Source organism: Poromitra crassiceps, assembly GCF_964638095.1.
Source record: "Poromitra crassiceps genome assembly, chromosome: 12".
NCBI classification, from domain to species: domain Eukaryota; kingdom Metazoa; phylum Chordata; class Actinopteri; order Beryciformes; family Melamphaidae; genus Poromitra; species Poromitra crassiceps.
The window spans coordinates 29868054-29892149 of NC_139632.1; positions in this window are offsets into that span (position 1 = coordinate 29868054).

Genomic DNA, 24096 nt, shown 5'->3' on the forward strand with positions numbered 1-24096 from the left:
GGGTTTTCCTAAAGGTCGTGTCTTTTGACGTTTACTTAGATTTTCAGTCCCGCTGACACCTTACTGGTTAGATTTGAACATGTTACAAACACAAGGAAGAAGAGGCGAGCTGCTCATTTAATGTTACTGTACAACTGTTTTAGAGGCAAGATTAAATACAAAGTCAATGCAAACGTGGAAGTAGATGTGTAAAAGGAGTCTCTTGCGTGTCAGCCCCTCCGCAGTGGGAGGTCGGTGCTCTGGAAGGAGATGTGATTTTGCCCCGGGCGGTGCGAATGAGGGGAGTGATGTGAATTTTCGCGGCGCAAATGACGTGATTTCCGCCTCATCGCCATTCGCTCGAGTTGAGATTTTTCAACTCTGGCGAATAAGTTAAGCTTTTTTTCTGCCTTGGTGTGAACGCACACTTAGACCCACACAGTAGCGGAGCGTACACCGGGGCAGAGGGTGCGCCCGCCCCGGGGCCCACTCGTCAGGGGGGCCCCATCAAAAAAGAAAAGTTTTTTTGCAGGCCAGGCCACCTGTGTTTTTATTTTTCTTCTTCAGAACAAGCTTGTCTGTAAAGTGGCTTCACTGTAGGCTTTCTTGGACATAATATTACTTGGCTCAATGAGTGACAAATTGTGTTTTCGGATATAGGGGCTATCAGCTATTTTACAGTTGTGGGATTTGTTACGTTAGCGGGAAGGTGAAAATCTTCAGCTTTCAAAATTGTAATAACTTTGCACAAATGTAACAAATCCCTGCAAACGTAATGACCCATTACATTTGTGGTAGGCAATATTACATTTGTGCTGCTATTACGTTTGTGGGAAACGTATTACGTTAGTGGGATTATTACATTAAAAGATGCAGATTTGTATTGCGTTTGTGGTTTGGTAACTTTGCGGGATGTTGTTGCATTTGCGGGTATAACAGCGCTGTTCCAAACTCAAATCACAGACATTTCTAATTAAAATGACACATCATTTTTGAGAATTGTAAATCTACACTTCTCGAAAATGATGTGTCATGAGCAAAAGCAGCAACATTCCTAATACAATTACCTGAGAGTATACAGTATATAAGACAGAGCTGCAGTCAGTTCGGCCACCAGCCTGAAGTTGTAAATAATTTGGCGTTTGAAGTTGGTATATTTGATAAAGGCATTGTTATGACTGAAGACGATGGGTTTATTTTGAAGTGAGGTGAAAGTACATAAAACCCAGTGTTAAAGTACAAGAAGTTACAAGAAACAGACACCTTTGATTTCATGAAGGCATTATTGTGACGCACAGCTTAGCCTGTGACTCGCTTCTGCTGGAATAGTATTCATCCATACTGTATATTCCCACTGGCCTGTAAAGACAAACTCAATTATCCTTCTCTGCGTGGACACTTTCCTGACGCACAACGCTAACTGTCTGCGCAAGCTGGGAGGCGGAGCATTGAATGAAATCAAATAAAGTGAAATACTAAGCCTCGATCACGCAGATGCTCTCCATAGCCGTTGTACAAATAATTTCCAAAACTCCCAAATCACAAACACACACAAAAAGTCAGCATACTGTTTACATGTGCATCATTGATGATGTCGCTGATAATGTCACTGGTGAGGTCGCTGATGATATTACCAATGTTGTACCAACATTTTTACCGAGCGAGGACGTCAAAAGTGGGGTCACAAGCCAAAAACGTTTGGGAACTCCATGGCCTGGTGTGAACAACAATGCTGTTTGTGTGAGTGTCTTGTTGTTCTTTGTCTTCTTCTGGCAACCAGCTTGTAGGTGCATGCTGCGGAGTGTTATGTTAGAGATGGAAATGGAAATTAAATGAATTGAATGAAAAGAAAATAATGAAAATTTGTACATTTTTGCCCCTGGATCATGGTTTTTAGAGGCATTCTGAGATTTCTTGGGGGCATTTTTGGCCTTGCCCCTGGCTAAATTCCTACACTGACACAGTAGCCTACATACTTTCGCCTACCTGCGACTGAGGAGGCTCATATTCTCTCTCACTTTTTTTTATTGTTCGTGTGTGATGTTCCCAGAGGAACGTCAAATTAATACAGCAGTAAAATTACCTTCAAATGCAACTTTATAAACAAATGCATACAAGGGCCAAAGTCACAGTGTCCTCACAAGAGATGTAAAAAATGGCCCTGTGTGAGATATTCAGGTATAATGGAGAAGTTAGGCTCTTTGAGCTAAACAAAACAGGTAGATAGTCCAGTGAAAAGGTCCCTGCCTACTCACTTATTGATAAGAACCTCAGCTAAATTAATAAAATATGAAATGTAAAACTCCCATAGATATAGTAACGTTATTCAGTTTTCATGATTTTGTTCTCAAGAATGCCTTTCTTCATAATGTTTTGCATGTAAATAATTAGTTTAGTAAAAAGGATATTTATTGAATTAATCTGAAGACTAAAATTGCTTGCTGGCAGAACAATCAAGAGTCAATGATGTACTCTTGATTGGCCGACAACCTCCTCCCAATTCAAATTAATTAAACCTGTGAAGGCCTTCCAGTGCAAATGCTGCAAACTCGCCTGATTGGAAGGTTTTTATTATAGTTTAGTGAGGGGAGCCATTCAGGACCATGTCCAGCTGTGATGCGTTATTTGACGGGACAGACTTTTTAAAATGCAAAAACTTTTAAATTTAACCACTTAAACAAAATCTGATTTTAAAAACAACTAGGCTAAATGAAAATGTGCTAACAATAGGGCCCATTTAACTCTTTAATAGCCAGGACGGGTTGAGTGTCCAAACTCCTCTTTCTTCTTGTTGATACCACCCTGTACATTTACATTGTATGCATTTAGCTGACAACTCCAAATGAGTTCAGTGTCTTGCTTGGACTGTTGCGGGGATCAAACTTGAACTGGTAACCAGTAGGACGGCCTGCCGGGGGGAAGCCACAGCCGTCTGGGCGATAGATGTGAGTATTAATGGGGGATAACATCATCCTGAGGCAGAGAAGTCCATCAGAGTTCACTCCTCTTTATGGCCATCATAAATGGATACTGCATACTCATTTCCCCTGCAAGCACCTGCCTAACGGCTCTCCTGGAGCCAGGCGACTTTAATATCAGACCACAATCGTGTGACTTTTGTTTTATTATTATTAGTAGTATTCTAGGGAATGGCTTTGCTGTGCGCACATGCTTTTTCTTCACTGACTGTTTCACTGTTATACATGCACAATTGTCTACTGTTTTCCAAAGAGCAGCTCTACTGGAGTTTTATTTATCCTTTACCAGCATAGTAATCTCACATTGAGATTCTTTTTTTAGTCTTTTTTACAAGTGGAAAGAAGGAAGGCGGCATAGAGAAAGTTTCACCTAAGACACTACAACATTACATCAAAATAATCCAGAAGAAGAAAAAAATCAAATGGTTAAACATGATAAAACAAAGACAGAAAAATAAGCTTCAATACATCTGTTAAAAACATGAGCAGGTCTCCAATTTGTCCTTTAAATTGCTAAATATCAATAAGACAATTTATCTTCAAATATTTTTGTAATGGATTCCAAGACTGATTTTACACACACTTTACGGTGCAACCTAGACACATCATCAGTGATGTAACCTGGGGTCAACAGGTGTTTCGGGTCTCTCAACATCATACACCCTCGCCCAGGCGACCCAGCCAGGGATGATCAGTCCCCGACTTGTGCCTAGGTAGATTGTGTTCTCCACGGATCACCCCTTTTGATCCACAGCCATCTTGATGCCTTCTCAGCAGCATCAGTGATGTTCTTGATGGCTCTCTTGCTGTGTAGTCCCCTAATACCCAGCAGCTTGAAGGCCCTGCAGAGCGACTGGCCGGCGAATCCTCGGCAGCCGACCTCGATGGGGTAGCAACGGGTTTTCCATCCCCTACTTCGGCATTCGCCTGCGAGCTCCTCGTACTTAGCTCTCTTTCTCTCAAACGCCTCCTCTATCCGGTCTTCCCAGGGCACAGTCAATTCCAGCAGGACCACCTGCCTTGATGATTCTGACACAAGAACCATGTCAGGCCTGAGCGTGGTCACTGCTATGGTTTCTGGGAATTTGAGCTGTCTCCCCAGGTCGACCTTCAGCTGCCAGTCCCGAGCAGTTGCCAGTAGCCCCCCTGATGGGTTTGTGAGCTGTTGTGGCTTCTCTCCGGCTTTGACAAAAGCAATGGAGTGCTTCGCTGGTTGTTGCTGCCTACTGAGAGAAATCCCTGCGCCGATGGTCTCGGCAAAAACCCTCAACACCTGGTCGTGGCGCCACCGATAACGCCCCTCTCCTAGGGCTTTTGGGCAGCAGCTCAGGATGTTTTTTCAGGGATCCTCTTTTCTGGCACAGTGGGCATGCAGGGGCTTCTGCCAGGCCCCAGGAGAAGAGGTTGGTTGGGCTGGGGAGGACATCGTAGACTGACTGGATAAGGAATTTGAGCCGGTGTGGCTCAGCTTTCCACAACTCGGACCACGAGATCTTCCGGTCCACTGCCTGCTCCCATCGAGTCCACGCCCCTTGCTGACGCATCCCAACCGCCAGCAAGGGATGCTGACGGTTGGGATAAGCTTAGAAAATAGCTTCGAAAAATAAGCTTCAATACATCTGTTAAAAACATGAGCAGGTCTCCAATTTGTCCTTTAAATTGCTAAATATCAATAAGACAATTTATCTTCAAATATTTTTGTAATAGATTCCAAGACAATGGAGCTGCAGCTGAACGCTGTTTTTCATTCCCCTGCCTGCCACTTTCCCCAGCCAGCCTGGGCATTTGAACCAATCACAAGTCAACTTCTCTAACCCTTCTACCACAACCACCTTTCCCTTCTCATACAGTAAGCAGATAGACAGATAGACAGTGATCACTGTTTATATGATGACAAGGCTGTAACAGGAGAGGAGACATTGGCACTGTTAGGCTAAACATATAGTAAAGCACTCCTCAGGTTTCCAAGGTGGCCCACCTCTTTCTTTGAACGGACTTCCAGTAGGGGAAGTGGTGATGGAGTCCACGGATGGACTCCAGTCCACGGTGTTAACTGGGGAGTCACCCAGGGTGATGGGGGAGGGTGGGGCTGCGTTCCTCCTGTTTGACAGCTCCAGGTCCAGGAAGAGGTTGACTACTAGATCAAATGCATTCCCCAAAAAATCTAGTGCGTATTCACATGTGTATTATGTATTTGTGTGTTCATGCACATGTGTACACTATTAACATAATGGCCATGTTTGTGGTACATGCTTATGTACTGCATTGGGACTGCTAATGGGAAATGTACATCATTTTACTATACCCACATCATTCCAGTGTAAATCTCACTATTGCCTAACTGATGTAGCTGTGACCAGAGGACTCTCTCAATACAGTATGATGTGACTGCCTAGGATATAACAGTAACACTACTATGGTACAGTAGTGAGAGGACTTATAGTATGTGACGTCTACTCCTGTTGCCCTGCACCATATAAATAATAATATCCATCATATCAATAATTCCTGGACATTTCCTGGCCTTGGTGAATGAAGTGGTTCTGCCCTTATGAAGTGATAACGGGGGATGAGAAGTAGAAACCTGCAGAGTGACTTAATTTTTTAAGTTTAATTTAATGTTGTCAGAGTTTTAAATTTTATTATGTACAATATTAAACATAAATGTTACCATTTGATACGTGGTAGCAGAGTTAGCGTCAGGCTAATTTTCATCTGTAGTTTCCTGACAGGTTATTAAACATCCACACAGTGACAACATTAACAAACAAAACAACAAAACATCATGCAAAGGCAAACAGTGGTGGCTTTGGCTCGCACACTGTCAAAGCCTGCTTCCACAGATGGGACATTCCTGTGTCCTTCTAAAGTCAAGAGCTATCACAGAGGCAGTTGGAGAGATATTTTGGTTTGGCCATTCAATGACATCATCGAGCAGAGCGCCCCTCGTTAGTAAAAGGGAGGGAGAGCAATTAGCCGGCGCAATTAACCTTTAAAGGGCTGCCGATGTGGAATGAGCGAGGATGAATAATAGTCAAGGCCCCAATATAAATCCAAGGCGCTGCCGCCCAGAGATCCTCCCCAGAGATCGCTGAGGTGAACGGCTGCAAGGGCACCACAGCGGGACGGGTGAGTCAGGCATGGAGATACTGTACTGCTAACTCACACTAGGCAGTTAGTGGGAGACTTCACAGGTTGTTCACAGAGCACATGTGAAAGAAGCTGAAATTGATTAATTTGCTAAATATTTCGTTTTCAGTGGCAGGCCTATTTTGTTCTTCTGTACTTTGAGGCTATCACAGCACATGGAATTGGTGGCAGCTTTTTAATTGAGCTGTCAGCCAATCAGGTGCAGCACCAAGTAAGCAATTGATAGTCAGTACTTTGCCATTATAGGAAAACTCAATCGTTTGCTTCACGGATAGAAAAAGTTCCCCCAACAACTGATTCAGTGACGAATTCAGCTCCCGCCGAAAAAAAATTAAAGTGTCAGGTGAAGCTCCTAACATTTCCACCACTTCTCTCCAGGCAAAGAAGGCTGAAGATCCAGAAAGGTGTCACCCCCCCGAGAACATCAATCACTCCCCCGCTCCCCGGCGCTGACACCCAGGACAGAGGGATGCCGTCACTGTGACGTCTGAGGGGCAGCCCAGCCTGGCTGTGTGCCTGTGTGATAAGGGTCAGTGTGCATACCAGGTCATTGTTTTCCATCAGGGTTTAACACCCCTACACACACACACGCGTGCACACACACACACACACACACACACACACACACACACGCACACACACACACACATGCGCATGCACACACACACACATGCGCAAACACACGCATGCACACACACGTGCGCACACGCGCATGTACACACACACACACACACACACACACACACACACGCACACCAAATCAGCTGCTAACCACCCACCTGCTCAATTACCGAAGGACAAAGGTTGGATATATGTGAATCTACGATGACAATGCCTGAGAGTGCATTGAGACTGTGGTGTGTGTGTGTCATGTGTGTGCACGTGCCTGCGTGTGTGTGTGTGTGTGTGTGTGTGTGTGTGTGTGTGTGAGAGACAGAGCGAGAGAGAGAGGGAGAGAGCATGATGGGGCTAAATGGGGGAAGTAGGACTGCTGTCAGTGACATTTGTCTACCAGAGTAATACATACTGTACATTTTCACAATCATACCAATTGCCAGAGGGGAAGCGGATACATGATTTCACCCTCTATACCAGTGGTTCTAAATTTTTTTCGATTATTATTTTTTGCTTCAGTACCCCTGATTTCTGAATCCAATTACCCCCTTTACCTGACTATAACATTTTGCTTAGAAAACGGCAAGAGAAAACTAGAGCATATGATGCAATGAATGATAACATAATTTACATCACATACACACACACACACACACACACACACACACTCACACACCAGCGTGATTATTGCCGGTCCAATCACATTCTTTTGTATATTGAGGAGGTGTGAGGGAAAAAACAATACAAAACAATTACCCTCGCTGATTGGTTCTGCATCCACCCACTCAAAACATTGTCTCTATTTGTGAGTAGGCAGGCCTAACAAGATCACCCAATTACCTAGACAGCGGCCCACAAAATAGCTGACATAATGCACAGGACCCGTACTGAAGAGTTGCCTTTTACCCGTGACTTTCTCACACCCTCAGCGAAGCAGGAAATACAGCCGTAGAAGTCTCTGATCATTTGTCAGCTGCGCGAGTATTACAGCGTGCTGACTGAAAGCTGGAGCTCGTCCTCAGGTGCTGGACTGTATTTCACACTCTAAGGACAGGAATGCTTTTCCTAGAGCAAGTGTAGCGCCTACCGCTGAGCAGCTGCAGCGCTGCAGCCAAGTGGCTGGTTTGTTTTACTGGCTTCTGGAAGGGGTGACCGCACTTTTTGGAAGGTGCAGAGGTGCGAATGACTGATTGAAACATCCGTTCGCTTCCATCCGGACGACGGCGATGCTCAAAGCTAATGGAGAGAGGCATAAATTAGTTTGCTGTAATGGGTTGCTCATAAACGCCGTGCACATTCATTATGATGATTTATTTATTTGATAGCAGATACTGGTCATATAAACACGGTGCACCTGTCAGCGCACTGTCACCAATGAACTTGGTTCACTTATTCATGGAAGGACAGGCTGTGGGAATGAAATGATGGAATGCCTTTTTTCCAACCTTCACATCATTCTGCCTGTGAACAGTGGTGGCGCGTGGGCGGGGCAGACAGGGCAATTGTCCACGGTGCCACGCCTCAAGGGGGCCACATTTGCCCACACTTCGCTTAATTTAACTAGGATGACACTTGCTGACACAGCATAAATACTAGGGACAATCGGAAATGGGAAATGAGAGACAGGGAATCCTGACGAGAAAACGTTTTAAGCTTTATAAATACTCCATGCGGTTTCTCCTCGTGGAAGTGACCGTTATTTTGAAAATCTCCACTTTGTCCGCCCAGCTACCTCAGAGTAGTTAGAACATTTGGGATGTCCACGACCAGGTGAAAACTCGCAGCACGGGAGCCATGTGGAGGGGGCGTGTCTGCTGATTTGACGTCACTTGGCCACACGGGCACTCGCGGTCCGTGCGGAGGCGTCTCCCGAACCTGCTCCCCGCGAGTAGCTTTGAGTCTCTTTCAGGAACGTAATACTAAAAACACGACTGTCTGTACGTACGTGAGTTCTTTTAAGTGACATGAGACACAACTGCGGAGGATTTACTAAATTGTTTTGAATATGTAGTGTAATATATTAACCAATAAAGGGCGATGTATGTGTGTGCATGCGTGCGTGCGTCCCCGCGTGCGCCTCGGGTGAAGGTAAGATGCCTTGCAGGTTATTTTCATTACTTTTTGCTTGGCTGTGCATTTTACGTACAGTAATATGTTGTTGGTTGTAGGTTGCGTATTTAGCAATTAGCAATGTGTGATGATGGTTAACGAGACATGCATGTTGCACATTTAGCAATGCGAGAGAGAGAGAGCGAGAGAGCTGATTGATCCTATGCGTCGTTGTGTGGCAATAACAAATTGTATAAACTCCTGCAAAATAACATTGAGTTGGCAACCCTACGAGAAATAGTTGAAAAAACATGACAGTGTGTGGATGGGCAGCATTCTTAATTTTGCCCAGGGTGCCTGATTGGCATTGGCACTGCCTATGAGGGATCATCATGCCCTGGCTGCCTATGAGGGATCATCATGTACTGCACTGCCTATGAGGGATCATCATGTACTGGCACTGCCTATGAGGGATCATCATGTACTGGCACTGCCTATGAGGGATCATCATGCCCTGGCACTGCCTATGAGGGATCATCATGCACTGGCACTGCCTATGAGGGATCATCATGCCCTGGCACTGCCTATGAGGGACCATCATCCACTGACACTGCCTATGAGGGACCATCATGTACTGGCACTGCCTATGAGGGATCATCATGTACTGGCACTGCCTATGAGGGATCATCATGCCCTGGCACTGCCTATGAGGGACCATCATGCACTGACACTGCCTATGAGGGACCATCATGTACTGGCACTGCCTATGAGGGATCATCATGCACTGGCACTGCCTATGAGGGACCATCATGTACTGGCACTGCCTATGAGGGACCATCATGTACTGGCACTGCCTATGAGGGACCATCATGCACTGGCACTGCCTATGAGGGATCATCATGCCCTGGCTGCCTATGAGGGATCATCATGTACTGGCACTGCCTATGAGGGATCATCATGTACTGGCACTGCCTATGAGGGATCATCATGTACTGGCTGCCTATGAGGGACCATCATGTACTGGCACTGCCTATGAGGGATCATCATGCCCTGGCTGCCTATGAGGGATCATCATGTACTGGCACTGCCTATGAGGGATCATCATGTACTGGCACTGCCTATGAGGGATCATCATGTACTGGCACTGCCTATGAGGGATCATCATGTACTGGCACTGCCTATGAGGGATCATCATGTACTGGCACTGCCTATGAGGGATCATCATGTACTGGCACTGCCTATGAGGGATCATCATGTACTGGCACTGCCTATGAGGGATCATCATGTACTGGCACTGCCTATGAGGGATCATCATGTACTGGCACTGCCTATGAGGGATCATCATGTACTGGCACTGCCTATGAGGGATCATCATGCCCTGGCTGCCTATGAGGGATCATCATGTACTGGCACTGCCTATGAGGGATCATCATGTACTGGCACTGCCTATGAGGGATCATCATGCACTGGCACTGCCTATGAGGGATCATCATGTACTGCACTTTCTATGAGGGATCATCATGTACTGGTACTGCCTATGAGGGATAATCATGTACTGCACTTTCTATGAGGGATCATCATGCCCTGGCTGCCTATGAGGGATCATCATGTACTGGCACTGCCTATGAGGGATCATCATGCCCTGGCTGCCTATGAGGGATCATCATGTACTGGCACTGCCTATGAGGGATCATCATGTACTGCACTTTCTATGAGGGATCATCATGCCCTGGCTGCCTATGAGGGATCATCATGTACTGCACTTTCTATGAGGGATCATCATGTACTGGTACTGCCTATGAGGGATCATCATGTACTGGTACTGCCTATGAGGGATCATCATGCCCTGGCACTGCCTATGAGGGATCATCATGCCCTGGCACTGCCTATGAGGGACCATCATGTACTGGTACTGCCTATGAGGGATCATTGAAGTTTTTCCCATAAGCGTGCATGTTACAGTATATGAGAGTATATGTGTATAGGCATGTTTCTGTGTGTGTGTGTATGTGTGTGCGTGTGTGTGTACGTACACACACGAGTGTGTGTGGGCATCTGTCTTGTGTATTTGAGTAATCTACACCAGATCGTTTTTTTCCCTTTTACCAATCAGCCTTAAATGCGCCTCATCAAACCTGCTTGCAGAATAGCTGGTCCAGCCAAGACAGATGCAGGATAATGCACGTACCCTAATCTTAGAAAAAACAACGCTGAAATACTCGAATGTGCTTCGCAGTGTTAAAGCAACAATTACAGACGTTATCGTGACCAGGCCAACTGTTTGATTTCCCTGCCAGTTACTATGAAATCATAGCTGAAGAAAGTCTATCCCCACAGACAGAAAACAGAGGGAGATAGCAGTAAGGTCCAGTTGCACGCCACCCCCCCCCCCCCCACACACACACACACCACCACCACCACCACACACACTGTTGGTCAATGCGGGCATATGCATAAAACATGTATGCCATAATATACAGTACAATTAATAATAAATGTTTTTGGCTCAGTGCAAAATAAAAATGGCAAACGGTCAAATTAAATATAAAATTGTCAGTCTAGTACAGGGGAAATTTATATATACCATAAAACCAGAACACCATATTGTAAGCCAGAAGTGGTTGTAGGTAAATCTTCAAATTACATTAGTAGACTATTTTTGAGGGGCTTGTGTTTTGAAGTCTGCCTCAAACAGATGCAAGCCATTACAGCACAACTGGTGCACTGATTACCCTCCCCCTCCCCCTCCCCCTCCTACCCCACCTCACCCTCCCCCCTCAGCATTGTGTAATGACAACATTGGGGATAGCCCAGAGCCAGCCACAGAGTGCATGGGGGGCAGCAGCAGGATGGTTACCGGTTTCAATCCCTGGACAAGGTCTAGGTGGGGACAGTGGATGACAAACACTCTCCTCCTTCAACAGCACATTGTAGTTTTAGTTATATAGCGATATAGCCTATAAACATTTCTCATAGACAGAGCTGATTTTGGGACAGAAATAATCTCTATATCTATCTAATTGAGTAAGGGCTCTGTCTGTCTGTCCCGTCCCACTGATGAAGTCATCAACGATGTCATAAATTCACACACACACAAACACACACACATGCGAGACATACAGACACACACACACACACACACACACACACGAGACAGACACACACACGCACACACAAACACACACACACACACACACGCACGCACACACACACACACACACACACACACACACACACACACACACACACAAAGTCCCAGTGATGATGTCTGCAGTGATGTCATCAATTGTGACATCATCAATGATGTCAGAGGCATTGTGACATCATCAATGATGTCATAAGAGGTTGTGATGTGATCAGTGATGTCATAAAAGTAGTTGTGGACATCTGATGATGCCATCAGTTATGTCTTAAGAGCAAAATCAAGTCCCAGGGGCAGACTGAAATAAGTGGGAGTCTGGCTTCAGACCCCCGTCTTCAGCCATGGACAGCTGTATGTTGCCAGCTCCAGGACAGGTGATCCAGCATCCCTGAAGTATGCCATCAAGGAGCAGCCAGGGCGAGGCCACGTAGCGGCCGAGCTGCGTGTGCGAGCTGCAGGGCCAGCTTGGCGAGGTGCAGGGCGGGCGAGCCCAGGAATTGAGCGTGCATAGCACGCGAGATGCCTAGTTGGCCAAATTCTCGGTTAACTAGTTAACCTAGCTGACCTTTCAAGTTCAAAACTATCCAAGGGGGAAATACGCTAGCTAGCTAGCCTACTGACTTACCTTCCAAGCTCAGGAATGCTATATTTGGTTGCATCCGGGTAGTGCCTATTGCAATATTTCCGAAAATCGGCCCAAGCCTACTGCTCAGGGTTAATGTATATAATAAAAACTGTTGACTGTAAAAATAAACAAATTAATTAATTAATTAATTAATACAATTCCAATGCTCTGGTGGACCACCAGGCGGAGCCCCACGGACCACTGACCACAGTTTGGGAATCACTGGCCTAACCCAACTGTGTGCATCCAAATCCAGAGCCAAAGGTACGTGACAAAGTGTCGCAAATCAACGCCGTGGGAGTGAAAATGTGTTGGAACATCAGGTCGACCTAACAAGTTTTTTTTTGTACTGAATGTAATGAAACCATTCAAAACCATGAATAGGAAACAACCTCTTTTAACATTTGGTTTAACTTATTTAGAATAGCAGATGGGTGGTATTTGGAGCATAAGGAGAACTCAGATAGCCCCAGGTAAATTGCCAGTCATGGAAAAGTATGCTAAATTGACCTTTAAACACTTCTCTGTGGTTGTCTAAACTTTCTGGTTCTCATTGTATTCACCCATGTGGCAAACCCCACCCATCTGGCACCAAAGTGGGCTCAATCAAACCATAAATTGTACTGGCAGACAGTACTTGACCTGAAGTCTGGTAGTACTATTGTTGCTTTGGAAGCACTTTAATCCTAATTTGTTGACAAACATAAAACTTAATTCTCTCAATTTATCAATGCCCACAGAGTCTGAAATGAACTGAAAAATATACGATAGTGTCTGTCTGTCTGTCTGTCTGTCTGTCTGTGTGTCCGTCAGACAGACAGACAGACAGACAAACTCCATCAGTGATGTGATCCTGTTCTGTTCGATTTATGCTGCCTTGTTGAAAAATGCTTGTGCTACCCTATCTGATCTGTAAAGGGTATCAGTCTAAAGTGAGTGCCCATAGTTCCCATTCTGTTTCAGATATCTTGATGTGAGAGCTCAAGGGATCCCTTTGAAAATGGCCATGGCAGTTTTTCCCTCGCCAAAATTTTTGATAAAAAGAAAGAGCCTGAATTTGGAGCGTTATGTACAGTAGCTCCCTTGCCGACAAGATATGATGTTTGGTACCAATGGATGACTTAGGACCTAAGTCATAGGTCCTAAGTCATCCTAAGTCTTAGAACCTAAGGCTTAGGTCATGTGATACCAGTATCTTCACTCTAGCTTTAAAACGGAGCCCTTTGAAGTATCACTATATAATGGGGAGATTAACGGGAGAAGAGTACGGTGGCCAGGCCGTAAAAACTGCTTCAAACATCAACAATCAAACTGTTGAAAATAATTCTGATGTACTTTTTCATTCAACTTTCTGTGACAAGAGCTCAGGCCGGCGACAGTTACCATGAATGGTAACACTTTGTTGTAGCTCACCCTGACCTCTGACCTCCCTCTGGAATTGCGGAAGACATGGAAAGACAATAATTTTATCATTATACAAATACTTTGTGAAATTCTCACTAATACAGGACGTAGTGCACATATGAGTATAACAACATCATCTAAAAATCTGAATCTATTTCTGAATGATTTTCAACTACTGACTCTGCAGTGCACTTACTTTTTCATATGTTAAAATAATTACAACAAAGCCAAAGGTGGTAAATTGAAGTGTCACTCATGTTTGTTGTGGAAATGATTTAGTGTCACCAAAATACAACTTCCACCTAGTTAATAGGCATGTCCTTTCCTATAGCCATCTTTAAACAATGCAAGGACGCCATCCTCATTCCAAATCAGGTCCAGTAACCAATATAATATTTGATACAGACAGAGGTCTTTATCAGTTTCCTGTCCAAACCATTGTGTCAGCACCTGGCCTCCCCAAGGATGGACTGAAATAAAAAGCTCTCACGAGCTCTAACCTTAAGTGGTTTTCCTTGAAAAACGAAGCCCGACCATTGGTCTTTGAGTTCTACATAGCTATGACTGAAACCACTTTGTTCTCCGACATGAGAGGTTTGAAGTGGTACCTTTTGGACATTTGAGAAGATTGGGTATTGGTATCGTTCAGGCGACGTTCCCAAAGTGCTTGTGTCACCTGTATGATGTGTTGCACAAGCAGCAGGACGGTGTGTGTTCTTGGGTGATGGAGGGTGAAATGGCTCAGATCTTTCAGGACGATTGGCGGCGAAAGATGAAGAGAGAGCAGCGCAGTGCACAGGAACGGAGCTAGCGAGAGTCCCGCCGGTGACCCTTGGCTGAGCTCTCCTCGCCACAACTTGCACCAAAGCGGAAAGGGGGGAGGGGTGGGGGGCAGTAATAATACTGAAAGGGGGAGAGAGTGAAAGAGAGCGGGAAGCCACAAGCTGGGGGGGAAATGGAAGAGGAGGGGAGGGGTGGCAACGGAGAGAACGAGACGGAGCGAGCGAGAGAGAAAGAGAGAGAGAGCGATTAGGGGTTCAGGTTTACCAAAACATGACCTAAGCAATTAAGTGTGAGCAGCCCAGTGAGGTGGTGGACAGCGGGCTGAGGAGCGCTTCTTCCTGCAGCCAAAGCCGGCCTAAATGAATCTAAGCCGCTGCATCCGATCAGCCCGTCGTGTGTTTTCTAGGTGCCACTTTTGCCTTTCTAAAAATGGGCAAATCCTTGTTGGCGGCAGCTCTGCAGGACTGTTCTGAAAGAGGAAGTATGGAAAGTATTAGATCATGGCTGCAGTATCCCCATCTTTCCTCTCGACGGCGGCATGAATGGATTTTCCTTCCGTCCCTATAAGAGCTCTTAGTCCGGAGCTGAAGCGATAAGCCGAGAGCTTGATCCAATAAGACTGGCAGCTCTCGCACAGTCTTTAACGTGCTGTATTTGTCCCATTTCTGATTGTACTACTGATGGGCTTTAAGGAGATTTAAAACACAGTTGATATCACCAGACAGACAGTACAACGCCACAAACTGTCATATTACAACTTCAACATTTCAAGTAGTACAACCTCCCTTAAGGGTGAACTACCACCATAAGCATTTGAGCATGGAGGATACACGATTAGACAATATGCACATACCATTTCAGATGCGTTATGCCTACATTATTATTATTATTATTATCACTATCACTCGCGCACTGCGCACACTCGATTTCTTGGGTGGAGAGTCTGGAGACGATGCGCCATTGATTTGGAAAAGGTTGGGAACCGCTGCCCTATGCTATTTCCAAATGCTAACGTGCATCACATCTGCCTTTCAAGCTTCTCTGGATTCATCCACATTGAATGCTTTTGTAAGAATTTATCGGCACACAGGTGTTTGTGCGTCATTTGCTCCCCGGTGGAAGACAGATGTATGTCAAACACCCAACATCTATCTTGAAGTGGCTCGTTGATAATGATTCTTTTGAAGTTCGCATCTTCAAATGATTGTCCTCTCCTCCTGGAGGAGGCAGTGGATTTAAACGTTGTTGCACAGTAGCTCCACCGACAGACTTGTCATGTTCCTGCAGTAGTACAGCTGTGCACCATTATGATGGGATGGCTTTGTAAATCATTTAACACATCATTAAAGCACTCCCTGTAAAAAACCTGACGCTCCGATGTTCCCAGCTACCACCTTCGCTCACAACTCACATCTTTCCATGTTAAACCCACTTTTAATGTCGTCATAACGTTTAATGGGTTTCCTTGTTGCTAAAAATACAAAAAGAGGCTTGGCTCGCATATCTAGTAAGTTGTCATCATGAGGTGCTAAGTGTATTAAACACAGTGTGTGGTGTGTGCATGGTTGATGTTGCCTGAATCTCAATGGGATTTTTATAAGCCTTTAAAGATACATGTGTGTATTTTAGGTTAGTTAGGAGAGTTTGATCTGTATATTGAAAAGCAGTTTCTTAGCCTATCGGGGTTGTTTTACTCTATCCTAATACAACCATATAAATTACATGTAAACAAACTTTTTTACAGTCTAACAATACATGTTCAGCTTCATACACTATTCATGTATAAGCTAAGGCAATACATTTCAAAGTCAAAGCAATGTCCTCAACCCAATAAACTACCATGTAAATAAAACTCATGACTGGAGGCGTCATTATATTATCACATACTTGGCAAGTCAAATCTGTCCAAGGTGACAGTAGCTTTGCAGAATTTTGTGACATTTTGAAAGAGATATACCGTAGTTTGTGTGTGTGTGTGTGTGTGTGTGTGTGTCTGTGTCTGTGTGTGTATATATATATATATATATATATATATATATATATATATATATATATATATATATGTATATATACACATATATATATATATATATATATATATATATATATATATATATATATATATATATATATATATATATATGATGTAGTTGTTATTGTGTGGAAATGTGTTGACTTGCAGTGCTTTCACACTGAAATGCCAAATTAAAGCACTCCAGTCCATCTGAGAATCTGTGTTTTGGGCTTTTCCAGGGGAAGTGAAGGAGCCTTATAACAGGTTCATTTGGACAATCAAAACAAAAGCTCCCCAAACAGTGAAAAGAGAGTGAAGGAGAAAGGCGAGGGAAAAAAGGGCCTTTAAATCAATGATCGATGAGGTGGCTTTCTTTGACTTCAAAGACCTGGAAGGCCGTTTCAGCCGGGTTTTGGCCCTCTCTTTGCTCTCTCAGTGGTTGGGGTGAAGCACGTGACGCGCCTCAGGCCTCGCTGGAAGCCTACCCCTGCTGTTGCAACCAAAAAGCCCCAAACAATGCTACTTTCTCTCAGTCTGGGGCAACATGTCAATGGCTATTTTCCTCCATTCTCTGCATTTTCCCCCTTTTTGCTTCCCTTTTGGCATTCATTTTTATTGGTCACCGCTCCTTGTTTCGTACCCAGTGCCCAGTGGTCCCCGGGGAAAAAAAGAGAGAGGATGGGATTCTCCCCCCCTTTCCTTTTGTGAAGAGGTGCGTGCTGGGAATATCTATGGCTAATCATATCAGAGGTCATGTACACCCTGCCTTTTAGACCATGTGGCTTTTGCCATTTTCCTTTGTGTCGGGTCTGAGTGATGTGGGACATTGTGACTCAATCATGCAGTGACTAATTTAATCGAGCAGACTAAACTAGTTTTTGTGTGCAGGATTTCACTCGCTTTGGGCATGTGAAAAAAGGTGCAAGAAAAAACATCCACCTCCAATTAAGGCTGGCCCCTTATCTACAAGCAAACAATAAGTTTAAAGAACCGCTGAGAGAGAAAGCACTGAAATCAAATGTTACTTTCTCATATATTTGACAAAGCATTTTTCTCTATTTCAGTGTCCAGTACAGTATCAGATGAATATGTTTTAGTTATGATTGACAATAAAAATTTCCCAAAAATAAATAAATGACAGTATAAATACATCAATATATAAAATAAAATGATAAAAAATCCAAACGGAGATACCTGTTTTTGCAAATTAACTCTTCATACACACACACACACACAGACACAGACACACACACACACACACACACACACACACACACACACACACACACACACACACACACACACACACACACACACACACACACACACACACACACACACACGTGTGTTGTATTACATCTTCCAAGATTTACTTGGAAATTGAAAATAATAGAAATAATTGAAATTGAAATAATTATTAAAAGTCTTATAATTAAGAATTGCCTTAGACCACAATTGCTGGACCACAAAGCAAGAAAGCGCTGTGTGGTTTCCTCTCTCGACTGACTGAGAACAGTGACAAACCCTCTTCTGTTCTCGTTGATGTTTTAATTGGTCAAGAGATGCAGAGTCACTCCTGAACGCTCCGGGATGTTGTGTCTTGTGTTCGGGGAATCCGATGGCGACATGTAGCAGCAAGCAGGAACCATATTTATCTGATTGGCGGGCCTCAGGAATGCCCAGTGTTGCCACACCTGACAGAGTGGGTGCAGTTGTAGGAGGAGGGTCATCAATCTGAGATACAAAGGAGCACTGTGTGCATCCTGTAGCTTTCTACTCCACATACATGTCAGATCCAGCCTGTCGACTAGCATCTCATTTATTGTTTTATACACATTATTATTGTTATTATTGCATTTCTGCTCATATCACAGTCTACCCTAAAACAACTTGATGCAGTCTATCATTGTGGCTTGCATTGTACTATTTACTTGGGATTTCACACCCATCACTGTGAAATGTATGAGAACGGTGTGGATGGATCTCCTTAACAACAACTGCAAATGGCCAAGGTGCAGTGGTGTGGCCATTCAGTCTTATGGTACCACCTACATCCCCATAGCCACTCCCCCTAGCCACCCCTTGAATCTTGACACTCTACGACCTTGGCCCTTTTCCATAGCCCTGCCCCTTCCTCCCCCCACCATCCACATCCCCCCCAGCCCTCAAATCCCGACTCTCTACGACCTTCCCAACTATCCCTCGCTACGGCCCATTTTCCCTAGCCCCGCCCCTTCCTCCCCCACCACCCACATCCCCCTAGCCACCCCTCGAATCTCGACTCTCTACCACCTTCCTATTCCTAGCCCCGCCCCCTTCATTAAATGTCCATGAGTGATTAGAGTGACTGAGTGAGTGACTGACTGAGTGATAAGGCTCTTCCCCTAAAACTTTAAACCCATTAATACTGCTCAGGACTGACTCACCTTAGATATATTGATCTCAGAAAGACTGCTTTCCCTACACCTTGTAATGCAACCAATTACAAAGGACTGACTCTTGTACATCTTATACAGTACTGTTATGTTAGATGATTAAAAATTATTATTGAGTCTTATTTAGTGATGTTTGTAATTGTTTCTGAGAAAGACATGCAACAAAGGTTGTGAGTCAGATTTGAGCTGAGGCACCGTGAATAGTCTCTTAAAACAGACGGTTGGCTCTCGCAAATTTAAAATGCTTCCGCCTAAACGTCTGTACATCGAGCTGCGAAAACTTCCAAACGGAAAGGGAAACTCAGGGAAAATAATGAGCGATGATCCACCTAAAGGTGGATTTAGGCGGGACATCCGCTCGTATTTCTCCAATCACCTGCATTGATTTCGAACTTCCTCCGGTGTGCAGCGTTTTGCCCCCCAACTTAATTTGTCCATGTTCTGTGGGTGTGAATTACAGACTGTCTAATGGTGGTCTGGCTTCAGAGACTACACTGCGACCAAACCCGCCATCTCCACCCAATCATCTCTCTGCATCCTGTAACAAGTCTATCACACAGCTTAAACATAATCAGCTTTGCACATGGCAATGCCAAAAAAAGTTTGCAATCTTACCTTTCGCCTTACGCATTCTTCCAAAGCGTGCAGGCAACACGTAAACCTAGTGACCTCACTTCCTGTTAATTGTTTGCCTCTGGTTACTCACCTGAGCGTGTGTGTGTGTTTGTTTTTCGCTGAGTGACTCACAGACTTTAACAACTCCCACACAAAGTAACCGCGCGCACGCCTGTGGCGTCACTTCAAAGAGCCTTGAAGTAATGAATTCAGGTGTCGTATCCCTCGGGAATTTCAGACGCAATCTCTGTCGTCTGAAGTGTAAACAGTGGGCACTCGCTACTACACCTTCCTCTTCCTGTCACATGACGCAATTGGAATGCAGAAATATACTTATATATAAACAAATATATATGCACATACACACAAACACAGTAATATTATTATTATTATTATTATTATTATTATTATTATTATTATTAATAATAATAATAATAATAATAATAATAATAATTATTATTATTATTATTACCTTTAATAATAATAATAATAATAATAATAATAATAAATAAAAAATCATCAAAGTTTTTCTACACTGAAAAGTATGCTTTCTGGAATAGGCTTTCCGTAGTTCACTTGTTAATGCGTTACACTAAGGAGAAGGCCTTTGAAAGACTTAACTTGACATAGAAGCAATCTGGAACTTTCCCTCCCTCATTTTCAATTGTGCTGTAGTCATTCTGGTAGTGAGAGTTCTCTCTCTCTCTCTCTCCGTCCCCCCCTCCCTCTGTGTGTGTGTGTGTGTGTTTACCCCCTGTTCAGATGAGGAAATTTGGGGTGCACCCCGCTGCATATTTCACACCAAAAGGCATTAACAGCAGAGAATGCTAATTTCCTTGGCACCCTGAACCCCCAGGCAGTGGAGAAACCCATGGAGTTGAACACTGTCCAATAAGTCTGTGACTCTGTGAGCATATAGCCCGGCTCCCAAACCCTTTCTGAATACATGTATAGTAATTATTGCAACCTAAGCTCAGGTCCAGGTCCCGAGCCAAGATTTCACCCCTCTGAGCGTTTTGGAGCAAATATTCTTGGCATGTCATGAATCGTCCTCCCCAAGGAGTATTTTGAATATTCCTTCCTATTCCATATGCTTATCCGTATCCGTATCCAGGTATATGCTCGAATGAAGGAATGATTTTATCAAGCCTGACAATCAACTGGGTTACAACTGGCACAGGAAAGCTTTGACGATAACGAGAGTGGAAACGTGTGCTGGTCTGCTTGTGCAGCCTATCAACATCCCCCACAGCCTGTAGAGGACAGAGAAGCTGCAGGCAGCGCTCACAATGGATCGGCTAACTGGACATTTTCGGGTTTTCGAAGAAACCACAGAGAAAATCCTGTCATATAGTGTGTTTCAGTGACGAGCAGCCATAATATCGCTGTGAACAAAAAGTTGTAAGACAAATACAACAAATCACAGTTTATAAGTTGTGCTAAATATAACATTGTCATTATTGTGCGTCATAATTGCAATGGTTTAGCTTTTATTTTGTATATAACTTTTTTTTCAGATTCTTCCCCCATTTTCTCCCCAATTGTACTCGGCCAATTCCCCCTGCTGTCCTGACCATTGTCCTCCTACTACCCACCCATCCCCCCCGGGACTGGGGAGAGTAGACTAGCACATGCTTCCTCCGATACATGTGCAGTCGCCAGCTGCTCTTTTTCACCTGAGAGTGAGGAGTTTGACCGGCAGGACCTGATGCGTGGGAGAATGACACTATTCCCCCAAGTTCCCCTCCCCCTGAAGAGGCCCCCCGACCGACCAGAGGAGGTGCAGCGACCAGGACACATACCCTTAATCCGGCCTCCACAGACATGGCCAATTGTGCCTGTATGGACGCCCAGCCAAATCCGAGGTAACACGGGGGCTTGACCCTGTGACCCTCATGTTGGTAGGGAGGGAATCTACTGCTGCACTGTGTGTGTGTGTGTGTGTGTGTGTGTGTGTGTGTGTGTGTGTGTGTGTGTGTGTGTGTGTGTGTGTGTGTGTGTGTATGTGTGTGTGTGTGTGTGTGTGTGTGTGTGTGTGTGTGTGTGTGTGCGTGCGTGCGCCCACACGCCTGTGGTCTATTCAAGGTTGAAGTTTGCAGGACTGTTTTACAGATCAGGCTTGTGGCAGTAGTTAGCATCGCTAAACGGAAAAGGACCCGACTCTAAAATAGAACATGGCCTCTGTGTGTGTGTGTGTGTGTGTGTGTGTGTGTGTGTGTGTGTGTGTGTGTGTGTGTGTGTGTGTGTATTTTTTAATGGAAGCGATCAAAACAAATGCATACTGATGGGCGGAATGTATGAGGCACAGGTCTGTTGTAGTGTTAGGGCTATTCTGATCCTGACTCACATAATATCTCCTGTGCAGTGTGGGAGAACTGAGCTCATAACTTTATATTGCAATATAGATGAATATCATCAGTGGTTTAATTCAATATACCACAATGTAGGCATTGTTTCAGAAAATTATCTCAGTCATTAATTCTCAATACAGTATTTTAAGCCTATTATTGCTATTATTATGACACACATCATACCGCTGAAATTCTATTATACCTATGAAGTGTGGGGCAAATTTACACTCTCTTGCTGTACAATGTTAAACTTAAATGGATAGCGATTTTTGGAAGCCTAGCCTATTTGCTACTTACCAATGATGATGTTAATTGGTAGATTCCTTTCTCAGCACAATCCATGCTGTTCCTCATAGTAGCTCTAGATAGTTAGCCACAAACCAATACAAGGTCAATGGGGTCACGCTCCTGTATGTGTAAGCTGACTGAGGCTCATTTCCTCCACAGTGCACACACACACACACACACACACACACACACACACACACACACACACACACACACACACACACACACACACACACACACACACACACACACACACACACACACACACACACACACACACACACACAGTGCACACAAAGTACATTTCAGTGAGCCCCAGTCAGCTTGCACAGACAGGAGCGTGACCCCATGACCTTGTATTGGTCTGTGGCTATCTGGAGCTAGTATGAGCAACAGCATGGATTGTGCTGAGAAAAAAATCTACCAATCAACATCATCATTGGTAAGTAGCAAATAGAGCTAGGGTTCCAAAAATCACAACTATCCCTTTAACAAATCAGCTTGTTTTATTCAACCAGCCTAATTGGCTAATTGTGCCACCAGAGGTCAACTTGTCTGTATGAATAAGACATTGTAGACAATGACACATCAAGGCCATGCTGTAGACAGGAAGTCATTATAGTGGCAGCAGGACTGGCTTCCTCTGCACAGATGAGACAGACGTGTGGTGGAGTGGAGGCTTCCTGACTCTGACTGGATTCCTCACACTGTGACTCAGATCTGGCGCTTTCTAATCAGTGTGTACAGTAAAAAGCTGCACGGAGTCTCACCTTTTCACTTCCAATCTGAACCACATGGATATGTGCTCGACACAATTGGATCCAGAGGCATGTGAGCCCACGTGTGACTTGTATTTGAACTGTGAAATGGCCGTTGGTCAGCTTTGACGTGACGATAAGTGAATCTTACATCATTCAGCCTGAGACAGCAGCGTTAACATGGAGGACAGTGAGATTGGAGAGAAAGCCAAGGAGCCGACTTGTTTAGGATTTGGGGAGACGGCAACGTTTGTAACTGTAAATGTATTTGAAACAAGTAGGAGAAGCATATGCCCAGAAACAGATGTGTGTCTTTTCAACATCGTGTCAGTTCATATTTGGTATATCGGATTTGAGTCACATCCTAAAATAGATTAAAAAAAAATCTGATCTAAATAATAAGATATGAGCAGAAATTTGAATTTGAACATGAAAACCTGTCAATGTTGCCTTAGCCCATAGTAGACACATTATTTTCTGCACGGTCTTGTTGTACAAGGTATGAGTATTTAATTATACCAATCAAAGGGTCATTTTGCTGATTTTCAACCAGCTTTGTATCATTACAAAATCAGTATATGCAAATGAACGATGTTCCCTCCATCTTGGCTGGACCAGGTCCCCATTCATTCACAGTTCTTCCAGCAGCTCAGTGGGCCAGGTACAGGACAAATAAAAGATACACTTGAAAAATAAAGTAATGTCTGACCAGGAGCATATCCAGTGTGCGGACATTACTTTATTTATTTTTGAATTTGGAGCAGTTTTGCCATTGTGTCACTATCACTATTGCTCTCTCTAGCTTTCATTCAGAAAGTTCTGCGAAGTTCTCGAAGTTAAACATCGTTCATTTGCATAATGCTAGTGATTTTGTAATGATACAATGCTGTTTGAAAATCAGCAAAGTGGC